The 16,813-nt window shown below is 38.2% G+C and overlaps 1 long non-coding RNA gene across 1 annotated transcript in view; it reads right to left on the minus strand.

Moving 5' to 3' along the window:
* Window positions 1-16,813, minus strand: part of LOC133775374 (uncharacterized) — a 49,596-nt gene that overhangs the window by 30,813 nt on the left and 1,970 nt on the right. Inside the window, exon 2 of the long non-coding RNA XR_009868237.1 lies at window positions 13,334-13,450. This is a non-coding gene — a long non-coding RNA (uncharacterized LOC133775374). The remainder of the gene's footprint in view (window positions 1-13,333; window positions 13,451-16,813) is intronic.

The following is a 16,813-nucleotide window of genomic DNA, read 5'->3' on the forward strand; positions in this document are numbered from 1 at the left end:
CACCATATTCTTTATCCAGTCATCACGTATATCCAGAATATACTATATTCTTTGTCCAATCATTACCTGATAGACATCTGGGTTGATTCCATATCTTAGCTATTATGAATTGAGCTGCAATAAACATGAGGGTACAGATAACTCTTTCATATGCTGATTTCATTTGATTTGGGTAAATTCCCAGGAGTAGATGGCTGGGTCATAAAGTGGATCTATTTTCAAATTTCTGAGAAATCTTCATACCATCTTCTACAATATCTGTACTACTTTACATTCCTAGCAACAGTGTATTAAGATATTTTTTCTCACATTCTCAGCAGCATTGAATGTTTGATTTTTGTATGCTAGCCATTCTAACTAGGGTGAGGTGAAACCTCATTGTGGTTTTTATTTGCATTTCACTGATGGTTAGTGAAACTGAGCATTTTTTTCATGTATCTGTTGGCTATTTGAATGTTCTTTAGTGCTTATGTTAGGCCACAAAATTAGTCTTAACAAATTTAAGAAGCATACAATTACATTAATAATCTTTTCCAATTAGAATAATGTAAAATTAACAATCAATAACAAGATGAATCATGGAAAAATTCCTAAGTGTATGGAAATTAAATAATGTGATTAGGAACAACTACTGGGTCAAGGTGCAAGCAGGAGAATTAAAAAAACAAAAAAAACAAAAAAACCCAACAACTTGGGGCCAGCACCATGACTCATTTGGCTAATCCTCCACCTGCAGTGCCGGCATCGCGGCATCGCATATGGGCACCGGTTCTAGTCCTGGTTGTTCCTCTTCCATCTCTCTGCTGTGGCCCGGGAGGGCAGTGGAGGATGGCTCAAGTCCTTGGGCCCCTGCACCCGCATGGGAGACTGGTAGGAAGCAGCTGGCTCCCTGCTTTGGATTAGCGCAGTGCTGGCTGTGGCGGTCATTTGGGCTGTGAACCGACAGAAGGAAAACTTTTCTCTCTGTCTCTTTCTCTGTCTATAACTCTGTCAAATAAATTGGGAAAAAAATTATAAAAAAAATGATAGGTAACATCTAGCAGGTAACATACTCAGTGGTGAAGACTGAACACTTGTACTCTAAGATCAAGAAAAAGACAAGGATGCCTATTCTTACAGCTTCTATTCAACAAACTATGGGAAGCTTTAGCTAGAGCAATTAGGTAGGAAAAACAAAGGCATCCGACTAGGAAGGAAAGAATGAAATTGTCCCTGCTGATGACATGAAAGCCCCAAGACTTCACCAAAAAGTGTTGGAACTAATAATTCAGCAAAGTTGCAAAATACAAAGATCAACATGTGAAACTCAGGAGCACTTTTCTAACTTACAGTGAACTACCTGAAAAGTAAAATTAAGAAAACAATCCCATGGGGTGGGCGATGCAGCCCAGCAGTTTAAGTCACTACCTGGGACATTCCCATCCCTTTTTGGAGCCTGGCTACTGTTTCTGATCTAGCTCCCTGAGAAGTTCACTGCTACTTGGGTTACTGCTACTCACAGGGGAGAAATCCAGGTGGAGTTCCTAGCACCTGGCTTCAGCCTGGCCCAGCTCTGGCTGTTGCAGATACAGGGGGGAGAGACAAAGCAGATGAAAGATAGATTTCTCTCTCCCTCTGTCATTATCTTTCAAATAAATAAATCTTTTTTAAAATAAAACAGTTTCATTTGCCATATCATGAAAAATACTTAAGAATAACATAACCAAAGAAGGATACTGAAAACCATAAAACACTGATGATACAAATAAATGTAAAGATTGTTTATATTCATGGACTAAAAGAGTATTAAAATGTCTATACAACCCAAGTGTTTGATCTACAGATTCAAAGCAACCCCTATGAAAACCAAATGCCATTTTTCACAGAAATAGAAAAAAAAAATCCAAAATTTTAATGGAAACTGCAGAAGACTTTGAGTAGCTAAGAAACAATGAACACATGGAACAAAATGGGAGACATCCCACTAACTGATGCCAAAATATATTACAAAGCTACAGTACTCATAATAGCATGGTACTGACACAAAATGGTCTTGTCTGAGGTAGAGATTTAACCTGGCAGTAAGATGCCAATTGTGATGCCTATGTGTTGAATGGGAGTGCCTGGATTTCAGTGCTGGTCCCCTTTCCCAACTGGAGCTTCCTGATGGCTCCAGAGTTGGGAGACCCAGAATGACTTCCTCATTCCTGGATTAACGCCAGCTGTTGCCAGCATTTGGACGGGAGATTAATTCTTTTTCATTCTCTCTCCACACACACACACACACACACACACACACACACTTTCTCTCTCTCTGAAACTAAATAAAAATGTTAAAATAAAATACTAGTCACAGTGACAAATGATATAGGAGGACAGAGAGCCCAGAAATAAGCCTCATATCCATGGTCAATTAATTTTCAACAAAGTTGCCAGGAGCACACAACACAGAAAAGGACAGTCTGTTTAATAAATGATGTTGGCAAAGCTGTCTATCCACATACAGAGGAATGAAATGTAACCCTTATTTCAACCTCCGATAAAAACCAACACAAATTGGACTGAAGCATTAAATGTAACAGCAGAAACAAACTACTGGCAGAGAACATGGGGCGGCTCCGTGATGTTGGTCCCTGCAGTAATTTCTCTGGTAGGCCTCCAAAAACACATGCAACAGAAGCAAACACAGAAAAATGGGATGGCCTCAAACTAAGATGGCTCAGCACAGATAACGAAACAATTAGGAGTGAAGAAATAAGTCAAAATTGAGGAACTGTTTCTAAATCATCCAGATAATGGGTAAATATCCAAAATATAAATAAATCAAGTATCTAATAAGAAAATCACCCCATTTACAAATGGACAAAGGACTTGGATAGAATAGCTATTTCTCAAAATAATAATGTTAAAGGCCATTAGATACAGGGAAAATGCTTACCACCACTAATCAATCATTAGGGAAATGAAAATTAAAACCACAAACTGATTCCACCTTATACTTGTTACAATGTTTACTATCACAAACTGTGAAACACAAGTTTTGATAAGGATAATATAAGGAAACCCTAACACACCTTTTGGTTTAGAAATCAGTACAGCCATTTTAGACAAGTATGGGAAGTTTTCTCAAAAAAAATTAAAACAAATTTACTGTATGACCAGAAACCCTTCTGTGTGCATATACAAAGGAAGTGAAATGATTATGTTGAGCTGCTACCTGTACACCTGTGTTCCTTGCAGTATGAATTACAATAGCAAAAATACAGAAACAAGCCAATTGCCCATCAGGGATTGAATGGAAAAAAAAACATAGCGAATCAGAGACAAAAAAGAGATGTTACAAGAGATGCTACAGAAATAATAAGAACCATCAGGAATTTCTACAAACAGCTATATGCCAACACATCAGAAAATCTTGAAGAAATGGATGAATTCCTGCATACAATCTACCAAAATTGAGTGGTGAAGACACAGAAAACCAAGATGGACCAATAAATAAGATGGAGATTGAATCAGTAATAAAGACCTTTCTAATAAAGAAAAGCCCAGAATCCGAGAACATCATAGTTGAATTCTAAAATAAAATTTAAAGAACTAATTCTTATTCTTCTTAAACTATTCTAAACAATTGAAGGGAGGCAATCCTCCCAAATTCTTGCTTTGAGGCCAGAATTGCCTTCATTCCTGAACTGTAAGAAGATACAACACAGAGAACTATAGACAAATATCCCTAATGAATATATATTCAGGAATCCTCAACAAAATATTAGCTCATCAAATCCAACACCACACCAGAAAGATCCTTCCCTGAGACCAAGTGGGATTTATGGTATACAGGCATGGTTCAGCTATAAAAAGAAATCAGTAAATGTGATAGATTACATTAACAATTTGAAGAATCAAAACCATATGATTATTTCAGGGCCGACGCTGTGGCTCATTTGGCTAATCCTCTGCCTGCGGTGCCAGCATCCCATATGGGCGCCAGTTTCTAGTCCTGGTTGCTCCTCTTCCAGTCCAGCTCTCTGCTGTGGCCCAGGAAAGCAATGGAGGATGGCCCAAGTGCTTGGACCCTGCATCCGCATGGGAGACTAGGAGGAAGCACCTAGCTCCTGGCTTCGGATTGGTGCAGCGCCGGCTGTAGCGGCCATTTGGGGAGTGAACCAACAGAAGGAAGACCTTTCTCTCTGTCTCTCCCTCTCACTGTCTATAACTCTGTCAAAATTAAAAAAATAAATAAATAAACCCCATCTGATTATTCCAATAGATGCAGAGAAATCATTTGTTAAAATACAGCATCCTTTCATAATAATAAAAACCATAAGCAAATTAGGTATAGAAGGATTGTGTCTTCAACACAATCAAGGTAATTTATGACAAACGCATAGCCAGCATCATATTGAATGGGGAAAAGTTTGAAGCATTTCCACTCAAATCTGTAACCAAACAAGGATACTTACTTTCACCACTGTTAAACAAATTGCTCTGGAAGTTTTAGCCAGAGCCATTAGGCCAAATAGAGGGGAAAAAAAAAAGAGAGAGAGATGAGAGAGATAGAAAAAGAAAAAAAGAAGTCAAATTATCTCTTTTTGCAGATGTTCCCCTCTATACATGGGGGAACAAAAAGACTCCACTAAGACAATTGGAACTCATGAGACAGTTTGGTAAAGTTGCAGGATGTATAACTGACACACAAAAGTCAATAGCATTTGTATAAAAAATGTCATGGCTGAGAAAGAACATTTAATGTCAGTTCTATTCACAATAATTACAAAAAATTAAGTGTTTTGAAATAAATTTAACCAAGGAGGTGAAAGGTCTTGGCAATCAAAGTTACAGAAAATTTTTTAAAGAAATAGAAGACCACATAGAAAAAAATGGAAAATTCTTCCATGTTGTGGATTGGAAGAATTATTATCATCAAAATGTACATACTAAACAAGATAAGGTTTACCTTATACAAAGGTCCAATCAAAATTGATCAATTAGGTAAAACTGTCACTGATATCATCAAATTACTAGAGGAAAACCTTGGGGAAACTGCGCAAGACACTGCTATAAGCAAAGACTTCTTGGAACTGACACCAGAAACACAGGCAATCAAAGCAAAGAGAGACAACGAGGAGGACACCCAGCCGGAAGTCTTTGCACTGCAAAAGAAAACATCAAAATGAAGAGACAACTGACAGAATAGGAGAAAATATCTGCAAGCTATGCAATTGATAAAGGATTAATATCCAGGATCTATAAGGAGCAGAAAACTCAACTACAAATCAAGCAATCCAGTTAAGAAGGGGGCAAGGAACATAACAGACACTTTTCAAAGGATGGAATACAAGTGGTCAACAGACACATGAAAAAATGCAAAAGGGAAATGCAAATCAAAACCAGAATGAAGTTTCACCTCACCCCAGTCTGAATGACTGTTATCCAAAAATAAAAAAAAAAAAAGCAGTAAATGCTGGTGAGGATGTGAGGCAAAAGGTACACTAATACATTGTTGGTAGGAAGTAAACTATTATCAACATTGTGGGAGACAGTATGGATATTCATCTAAAATATGAAAGTAGATTTACTATTGAACCCATTCATCCTACTCCTGGAAATTTACCCAAAGAAATAAAATCATATGAAAAATTATCTGTACCCCTGTTTATTGCAACTCACTACACAATAGTTAAGATATGCAATCAACCCAGATGTTCACCAGCTGATGACTGAATAAGGAAAATGTGGCATATATATACCATGGAATAATACTCAGCTAAAAAGAGAATGAAATCCTATCCTTTGCAACAAAATGGATGCAACTGGAAACATTATGCTTAGTGAAATAAGCCAGTTCCCAAAAGACAAGTAGCATAAATTTCCCCATATTTGCTAGATAATACAGTATACAATATATACATATAGGAAGAAAATGGACATCTTGTGATATGATTGTTTTTAGCCCTTGTATATACTCCTGTGGAATTGTTCTTCCTACTTTTTGAAAATTATGCTTAGTGGTGATTTAAGCCTGTGACTACAAAATGGATTGAAATTTTGCTTCACAACTATTAAAGGAAAAGAAGGAAGGAAAGGCAGGAAAGGAAGGAAGGGGATTGAAAGATCAGGAGAAGGAGGGACAGAGTAAAGTTTGGTTATCTTCTTAGTACTGTACCTATGAGGGCCAGCATTGTGGCACAATAGTCAAGCCACTTCCTCAAATGCCAGCATCCCATATGGGCACCAGTTTGAGTCTTGGCTGCTCCCTTCTAGTGCGCCTGGAAAAACAGCGGAAGAAGGCCCAAGACCTAAGGTCCATGAACCCACATGGGAGACCCAGCTGACACTAATGACTTCACCCTGGCCCAGCCCTGGCTGTTGTAGCCACTTGGGGAGTGAACCAGCAGACATAAAATTGCACGCGCTCTCTCTCTCTCTCTGCCTTTCAAATAAGTAAGTCTTTAAAAGAAACACTGTACCTATGAAAATTCTGTCCTTTGTGACAATATGGATATCTATAGGACATTAAGGTAAGTGAGATAAGCCAGGTCCAGAAAAAATACTGTATGATTACACTTATATATGGACCCACTTGTATTTCAGTCACACTTTTATATGGAAAAGTTGAACCCATAGAAACATAGACAGCTGCTTAAGACCAAGGGGCAGGAGGTGGTAGATGAGAGAAGAGGTCACTTGGTGGGTGAACCAACGGAAAAAGGAAGACCTTTCTCTCTGTCTCTAACTCTGCCTGTCAAAAAAAAAAAAAGGAAAGCAGTGGAGGACAGCCCAACTGCTTGGGCCTGTGTACCCACACTGGAGACAGAAGTTCCTGGCTTCTGGCTTCATCCTGGCTCAGCCCCAATGTTGTAACCATTTGGAGAGTGAATGGAAGACCAGTGAATGGAAGATCTCTCTTCAGAAATTTGACTTTCAAATAAAATATTTTTTAAAAAAATAGACTTCTAGCATTAATAAATTTCCCATGTTGAAATGTAAATTGATAATTCTTTACATATTTGAGATGTTTAGAAATTTTATATAATATAGTATTATATTATATATTATTATATTATATAATATATTATATAATATAGTATAATATATAATATTATACTATATTATATAATATAGTATTATATAATATAGTATATATATAATATTACATATGTAATACATGAAATTCATATATTGTTTTACTACTCTTGATCTTAGCCAATAAGCCAAGAAATTATAGTAAGTTTTACATAATGTATATAAAACAAATTCATATATGAAATTATATACTATAGATTATAATACAATCATTATACTTATTTCAATGCATTATTTCTGTATTTGCACAGACCACCAAGCCTAAGTGATGGAACAAAAACATAAGCCTCAGCCATTCTTGCCCAAAAGAATGCATTCCTTGCCCTTGAATCTCAATTGGGTCTCACACCCTACTGCCTTCAGACCCCACCCTGCATTCTTTTCCAGGTTCTCCAGGCCAAGCCCAGTTCCTGGAATTCCCCTCTGCCTGTTGCCCCCCCAATCCCTAGCCCTCCTAAAATAAAAAGAGGGCCAGCCCCTGGAGGGTCAGGACCTTCTGCCAAATGGTCCTTCAATGTGCACGTGGGCAGTTGGTCACCCACCCCTACGAATTTATTTTCTCTGATTAAATTCAGTTTGGCTGTAAATTCGCACACTGCCTCCTTATTCTGTGCCTCTTTTCCTAACAGTAAGTTTGTATACAACAAACTCATTTGTAACAGTTTCATATGTTAAAAGGAAACTAAATCCCTATTGTACACACTTTAAGATCCTAGACAAATCACAAGTATTTTTTCAGAACTATCCAAAAGTTACATCTTCATTACTTGCAAACTGTTCTTGATAAAAGTTTAAAGCAAATTAAAACTTCCTCAGAGCATATGACACTATCTCAATGAAGTAGCAAGCCACTAAATGTTACCAAGATACATAAACTGAAAATGTGTATCTTTAATTACATCTGTACTTCTATAATTTTTGAGCAGAGACATGTTAATTTTTTAAGTGAAAGATAGAATAATATGGAACCTAAAAATAGTGCAGGAGACATTATTGTGGCACAGTGGGTTAAGCTACCTTTTGGGATACCTACATACCATATTAGGGTGCTGCTTCTAGTTCTGGCGGCTCTGCTTCCAATCCAGCATCATGTTAATGAATCTGGGAAGCAGCAAATAACAGTTCCAGTACTTGGGTCCCTGCCACCCATGTGGTAGACCCAGATAAGTTCCAGGCTCCTACCTGGCCCAGCTCTGGATGGTGCTGGCATTTGGAGGGTGAACACGGAGGATAAGCCCCCTCTATCACCTTCTGTGTAGAGGGAAAGCAAAAAAGATTGCATTTCTAATTCCCTTAGTCTTCACAGGCATACTAACACATGAAGAAACACTTGAAACATATCCAAAGCCATTTAAAGATCAACTAAGGTGTAATACAAGAGGATCAGAAGAGAAATGTTCACGGTAATGGAGCTTATTATTTTCATGCCGGTGTTTGATACAGTCTTCTTTTCCTGTGCTTTAAAAAATATCCATCCACTCCACCACATGGCTCTAGAACGTTTACACCTTCCAGGCATTTCAAATATGTATGTGACTTTATTTTCACATCATCCTTCTGTGTGATAGTTTACAGTTTTCCTGTGACAGATTAAGCTACTGGTTACTTTTTTCAAGAAACTATCTTAGAAATTAAATATTTCACATATTGTTAAGTTCTGAGACATTTTAATATGATTTTCAAAGTAATTATATATATATAAAGAATTTATATATATAAAAGAAAGCAATATGGCTTGCTTTCTTTTATATATATAAATTATTATACATATATATATATATATATATATATATACAACCAGCATCATATACACCAGTTGTAATGAAAACTGCAATGCTTTGGTTAATGGTACATAAGAATCAATCCTTAAAATGAAAACGGATATGTAAAAAAATTGCAATAAAAATCCAAAGTAGATGGTGATTTGGTTTTGTGAAATCCTATCAACAGATCATATGTTTATCACTGATGACAGTTCACATAGTGTTTGGGTCAGACTTTTAAAAACTGTCAAGAAAATACTTTATTTGAAAGATTTTTATGACGCTAATGAAAACTTCTTAAAGTATCAAGACCAATTCCAGTTACCGCTCTAATATATTTTCTCACTAAAACCATTTGCCTCTTATTCCCATAATAAGAATTTCTAAAATCTTACAACTCATTATACCTCCCAAGAGCTGTTTATATTATATTGGGATAGTTTTCCTAGAAAGATTTATTTATTGAATGTCAGAGTTACAGAGACACAGGGAGAGATCTTCTATCTACTGGTTCACTCCCCAAATGACCCAATGGCTAGGCTGAAGCCAGGAGCCTGGACCTCTATCTGGGTCTCTCACATAGGTGTCAGGTGCCCAGGCACTCAGGCAATCTTCCATTGCTTTACCAGGCCTGCAAGTACTGGTTTGGGAGGGTAGCAGCTGAGACTTGAACTGCTGCTCATGTGGGATGCCAACATTGCAGACTACAGCTTAACCTGCTGCTCCATATTTTGGCTCTCAACACATGACAAAAATCAACTTGATCATGAGACAGCTCATTCTCCTTCATCTTAGACTGAGGGTATCCTTGAAAAGGGTACCTGCTTCTCACAGTTAAATTTAAAAGCACAGTTCACACAAGTCATTCTCAATCTTCAAAGAACTCAGTTTTCATCCTAAGCCCTGGAATTGGTTAAGCAATGTCCTCATTTACCATTGTAGGTACCGAGTTATATACGCATAAGAGGTATGACAATTCCTTTATATATATGTGTGTGTGTGTGTGTATATATATATATATGTATACATATATATAGTCATTCCTGTCACAGTGTAGTAAGGGGCTATGAGATGGAAGGGGAACCACTCAGGTCACCGACAACTACTTTAAGATCCATTTCACATAACCAATCCAAGCAAACATCTTGCTCTGTTTTAGCACCGTTTTTTCTTAGCAACCAATGATGGACCTGTCAACTATGACTCCCTAATGCTAGCTTCACACAGTAACTGCCACTGGACTCCAATACATGGTTGACAGCCTCCCCAGGACCAGTATTCTTTCTTCCACAAACTGCATAGATTTCTGTCCTAATAAACTGCATTTCCTTTGCTCTCTGCGCATCCGTGAGGTCATCTCCTCTTGTGCAGCTGTGTCCTTGACTGCAATCCTATTCTTTACTTACAAATCAAATCTATTTTAGTGGAGATCTGTATATACATGTATGACTTTGATACAGGTTAGGTTTTATTCCCCAGGTGTTTCTATTGTATAAAGAATTTGGGAGGGGCCTGTGACTTTCAGGGAAATTTTTGAAAATCATGGAAGTATCTGTGTTCTCCACCCTCTATCTTGCTTATTCTCATGGGATGATCAGGCCTTTACTATGTCTCTGAGGACTTCCAAAAACCAGCCACAACTGTTCATATTTGGGGGAAAATTCTCATTAAAAATACACGTTCAGCTCCTGGCTTCAGATCGGCGCAACGTCAGCTATAGTGGCCATTTGGGGAGTGAACCAACAGAAGGAAGATCTTTCTGTCTCTAACTCTACCTGTCAAATTAAAAAAAATAAAAAATACATGTTCAAACCTGAGTCACTACCGAAATTAAATTATGGGAATTTTTAGGTTCGAATACTTCCTCTCAGAGGATGAAAAACACTTGTAAACTCTCACCCCAGAGGTGAATTTCAAAGCTGGTTCTAAGAAAACAGAAAAGCCAAAGGATACCAGGTCTTCATCCAGACAGCCTCTTATGGAAGTGCGATAAACAGTGGAAATTACTACCATGTGAAAGGTGTACTTCTCTCAGAAGCCAGTTGTGTAATCACTCTATTTCAAACACTGTGCCAGAAATGCTGTCAGGAAACAGGCATCATGGTGGTGGTGATGTTGCTGAATGATATTAACATCGCCATCATTTTAGAGTAGAGGCAAGTTGGAAAGCCACTCTTAGTAACGAGAGGGAAGAGCTTTGCAAGTTATTTGTTGGTATTTCTACAGTTCAACCATTTTGGGATACAAGAAGTATCTCCCTGGCAGGTGTTAGATTATTAGGAAAATTAAGCAGATGGCATTGGCAAACTACACCTCCCTTTCCTCAGCTGCCAGGAATCCCTACCCCTAGGTTTAGCTTCACATATGCTTGCTTCAAATGCTCTTACCACGTCAACGAAACAGAACCAGTGTCATCAGTCAAGCATGCCCAGAGCTATGAACAAGTAGTGTCTTCCACATTTTCCCAGAGTGTTAGGCAAAACCCTTTCTGTTTTCTACGTGTCACTCATAAACAACCGTGACAGATTCCACTGAGGCAGCTCATGTCACTGGCTCAGACGAGGAAAGGGAGCATATCTCAGGGGTTGTTTGCAGTGTGCAGCCTACTGTAAAATGAATCTGATAGTCTATGTCATGAACAACAGCAGCAAAACCTCAGGTCTCTGCACAATAACAAAAAACAAACAAAAAACACAAAAAAAGACATACCCAAGAATAGTGTTCTATGATGTCTAAGCCCAGCTACCTTCAGTGACATTACATTTTTCAAATTTTAACTTCATTTGATGGATCAGTCTTAAGAGACAAATAGGTCACAAATAGGTCAGAAAATCTCATATAAACACCTAATTAAGATTATTCATAAAATGAAGCCATGAAATGTTATAAATTAAAAAACCTTCTGAACGTTCAAAATATCCTGAAAAATAGTCTCTGTATGTGTCAATGATGTATTTGTATGTATGTATGTAATGTATGTGTGTATATACATATAATTAAAATACAATTAATTTTAAATCTATTATTATCAGCAAAAATGTATTCAGCTCAGATCTATTGAATATTTATCATGGGCCTAGCATTGTGATATGCACTGGGGCTGCAATAAGGAACAAGACAATTCTTGTTCTCAGTGAGATTGAAAAATGACAAGGAAAGCAGATCACAGTGAAAGATGGTATTTTTGTGAATATTCGTCACCTCCAGAAGAGGTCCTGGTGAAATGTCTTGTGATACTTCAGGGATGGTAGTTTTCAAAGCAAAGCAAATGCATGGTAGAACTGGCAGAAATTCAAACTTGAACAGAATCAAGGTATATAAGTTTGAGGATCTGAAGTTAAGCATGGTTGAGATGTTGTGGGTGGTGACAAGACCAGAGATGTGACTAGAGCCATCTGTGAGGTTTCTATCATGAAGAGTTGGAAAACTTCTTAAGGAGCCCATCAGCAAGTCACTGCACATTTGAAAGCAGGATACTGGCCCAGTTTGATTTCCATTGGAAAAGTAGCACTTTGATCCCTATGTGGAGAAGCAACTGGAATGGGGAAGCCAGGGAGGAAGTTGCAATTCTCGAAGCCAAAAAGTGATGAATTAAAAACAAGGTAATACATCAAGGTGGCATGTACCAATGCCAAAATGATCAGTTTGAGTTCATAATTGATCATAATGATAGGCTTAAGTGTCAAAGGGATCACATAAACAAGACTAGTGTCTGCTAATAATAACTGATAGAATTAAAAAGGAGAGAATGATCCAACATGGGAAGCGGGATACACAGCAGACTCATAGAATGGCAGATGCCCTAAACCGCACTCTGGCCTCGGAATCAGCCCTTAAGGCATTCGGACCTGGCTGAAGAGCCCATAAGAGTATTTTAAGCCAAGACACTCTGGCAAAAGAAAAAAAAAAAAAAAAACTAAATGAAAGATCTCTGCAAGTGAGATCCCAGTAGAAAGAACAGGGCCATCAAAGAAGGAGGTACCTTTCTCTGAAGGGAGGAGAGAACTTCCACTTTGACTATGGCCTTGTGTAAATAAGATCGGAGTTGGCAAACTCAGGAGGCTTCCATAGCCTTGGCAGCTCATGACAAGAGCCTCGGGTGATTACTGACGTCATAAATGAGTGTCAATTGCTAAATCAACAACAGGAGTCACTGTGTACTTACTCCCCATGTAGGACCTCTATCCTTAATGTGTTGTACTATGTGAATTAACGGTAATACTACTACTCAAACAGCACTTTGTGTATCTGTGTGGGTGCAAACTGTTGAAATCTTATTATATACTAAGTTGATCTTCTGTATATAAAGATAATTGAAAATGAATCTTGATGAAGAATGGGATGGGAGAGGGAGTGGGAGATGGGATGGTTGCAGGTGGGAGGGAGGTTACAGGGGGAAAAGCCACTATAATCCAAAAGTTGTACTTTCAAAATTTATATTTATTAAATAAAAGTTGAATAAAAACCAAGGTAATAGAAGTAGGAATGGAGAGAATAGAGACTTTTACCTTGGTGGAGGAGGATTACAAACTTCTTCCAATTGAGTATTTCATGAGAAGTACCTGCTCAATTACTGTTCAACTTGTGTGCCTTCTTCTTGCAATATTTGCTAGTATGAGGAGACCCTAGAACATATATGGAATTAAAAGGTAAGTTTATTTTGGTGCCCAAAAAATGTTGCACTGCATAGTTTATTTTTGTAATATGTATTTTCCAGAAAAAGTTTGAAGACTCATTATAGAAATGCCAATTTGGCAATTTTTTTTTTTTTTTACAGGCAGAGTGGACAGTGAGAGAGAGAGACAGAGAGAGAAAGGTCTTCCTTTTTGCCGTTGGTTCACCCTCCAATGGCCGCCGCGGTAGCGCGCTGCGGCCGGCGCACCGCGCTGTTCCGATGGCAGGAGCCAGGTGCTTCTCCTGGTCTCCCATGGGGTGCAGGACCCAAGGACTTGGGCCATCCTCCACTGCACTCCCTAGCCACAGCAGAGAGCTGGCCTGGAAGAGGGGCAACCGGGACAGGATCGGTGCCCCAACCGGGACTAGAACCCGGTGTGCCGGCGCCGCAAGGCGGAGGATTAGCCTGTTGAGCCACGGCGCCGGCCCAATTTGGCAATTTTAAAAGCAGTTAAAGTCCAAGATAACATGCAAGCAGCATTACAAGCCCTTTCTTAGACTATCCTGTATAGTTAACAACATGCATTCATTGTTTGCCTTAAAATACGTCATTATGTGTAATGGTAAATTGCAATGCTATCATTTACGTGTAAGAACACTGAGTTATTTTTATATTTTCATTTATATGCACAGGTCTATCCACTTGAATGCCTGACAGAGAATTAATTGTAAACCGGATTAGCAATCATCTAATCTGCTTCCTGTTTGGAAGACAACAGGATGACAATAGTCCATTATTTTGAGCAATACTATTCCATTATTGGCTAGCTCTTTTAGAATTGTTTGCTTTAACATCAGGCCTAGTTTTCTCCCAATAAGTTTCACATCATTGCTCATGCTGAAGTACAAAACCATTCCCTGTCTTATCTTACACATTCGGGACAATTTTTTAAACCTGAAAAATGAAGAAAGCTCATTTAAGTTCTGCCTTTCACATTTAAGAAGATGCACTGCTCTGTCTCCTTACAAAGCTATGAGTCTTCTACTAATTATGTTTATTTATCTTCATGATAAAACAGGTGCAGGCTCTCCTACCATCCCAGTTTACAAAGTTTCAAGTCACAGATGATGTTTTTTCCTATCAACTATGTGGCAGCCTTTGCCACCTCCTCTAATTTCCAGTGTGAAAACTCATCTATTAAGAAAGTACACACTGCACTGTTTTGAAGATACTTGATTTCCATTCTAGAATACATGGAGGTAAAGATGAGCTGAGTAGTGTGCCTCATGGGATGTCTATTTGCCACCCACAACATATAATTCAGTAAATAAGAGGTGACAAGCATTGTGACACAGCAGTTTAAGCTGCCCCTTGGGATGCCTCTATTCCACATCTGAGTGCATGGATTGAGTTCTACCTCCACTTCTAATCCAGCTTCTTGTTAATGCACCCGAGAGAGACCGTGGATGGTGTCCGAAGTAACTGGATTCCTGCCATGGCTGTGGGAGACCCAGATGGAGCTCCTGGCTTCTGGTTTCTGCTTGGCCCAGCCCCGATGTTGTATAGGCTTGGGGAGTGGTCCAGTGGATGGAAGAGCACAAACCCCCTACCCCATTATTCTGCTTTTCAAATAAAAACTAAATTATTTTCCTATTATTCAACCTCTACAATACACACAAAGTATTTTCAAAAGGAGTGATCAATTTAATATTTATTAAATACCTAATACAAACCAGTGTTCTGTAATTTAGCACTGAATGAGGTAGAAATATATCTAATTCTCACATTCCCATGGGAGAAACAGGTAACATCCAGTCAACAAAACAAAAATATATAGTGGTACACACCATGCTGAAAATTAAAGAAGGACGAAGAGAATGGAGATTTCTCTGAAGAGATAATATTATGTTTAGACTCAAGCAATGGCCAGCTTAATTCACACCTGCAAAGACTGGAGAAAACCACACAGCTGTGGTGAGAAGTCTCATGAAACTCATGATCAGCAATCTCCGATGACTCAACTCTGCTGGCAATAATACATTTTTCTAGTCTATTTCATACCTAGTACTTCTTTTCTTGCTTTCTGCTAAATCATTTTTTCCTATATCACAGACAAAAATTGAAGTAATGAAAAGAAATGCTCCCTAAGTTTGCACCAGCAAGTCTCCATATTCGTGTCAGATTTTTCCCTGTTGCTCTGGAGGATTGACTCATTGCTTCTAGATAAGGTTCCTTCTTCTATTTCTGTACTAGATCCTTTCCCTCCAACTTAACCCACTATCTGACTTCAGCTCTGCTCCTCTCTCACATTTCCTTCTCTTCTCATCATCCAGTTGGTCTGAAGGTAGAAACAGCTTTCTGTTCCATACAGTAAAAGCCACCTTGACTATAAGGCTCTATGGGATTCAGCATCAATACTTTTATGACATTAACTGCTTCTCTTCCACTATACTCCAGCCACACTGGCCCCTTTCCTGACCCTTGATCATGGCACAACACAGTGCTACGTCCGGATCTTTGAACTTCGGATTTCCTCTGCCTCGGTTCGTCTTCCTCCATGACTTAGCCCTCACACTTCTTGTGTTCATTGTTCACAGGTTACTCCTAAGAATTCCCTATACTCTGCATAGAACTTCCACTGCTACCATTATTCACAATCTCCCTTGCCAGCTTGTATTTCTCTATACCATTTGTCTTCATTTGAAACATTTGTTCCATGCATTTATATAATTATAGCCTATGTTCAAATACTCCACTAGATTCAAAGTTCTACAAGGCCAGTGATTTTTAATTTTTAAATTGAAATTTATACTTATGAGTTACAGTGAGATAATTTGATACATGTACACAATGTACAGTGTTCACATCAGAGTAATATTCCATGTCTTGGTAATCTTCAAACTCTTATCAGGTTATTTTGAAATATAAGTTGTCATAGGCAATATTATGCTATTCTGCTGTAGACCATTAGAACTTCTCCTAACTGTATTCAGATGCCTGCTCCCAAAATTCTATATCCCTTCTAGCCCCATCCTTCCTAGACTATTGTGACCACTATTCTAATATCTATTTTTATGTGATCAATGTTTTTAGTTTCCACAAATGAGGACTTGTAGTAGTTGCCTTACTGTACCTAGCTAATTTCACTTAACATAATGTCCTCCAGTTCTATACATTTTTCAATCAGGTTGCATCCTTTTACATGGCTGATTATTCTACTGTGTATCAAATTTTTAAAATACATTCATCTATTGATGGACATCTCAGTTGACTACTATGAACAGTACTATACTAAACGTGTGCCGATATCTCTGATATAATTATTTCTCATTTCCTTTGAATATAAACCCAGTAGTGGGGCTGCTAGATCATG

The sequence above is a fragment of the Lepus europaeus genome, chromosome 16 (assembly GCF_033115175.1).
Source record: "Lepus europaeus isolate LE1 chromosome 16, mLepTim1.pri, whole genome shotgun sequence".
Lineage (NCBI taxonomy): Eukaryota > Metazoa > Chordata > Mammalia > Lagomorpha > Leporidae > Lepus > Lepus europaeus.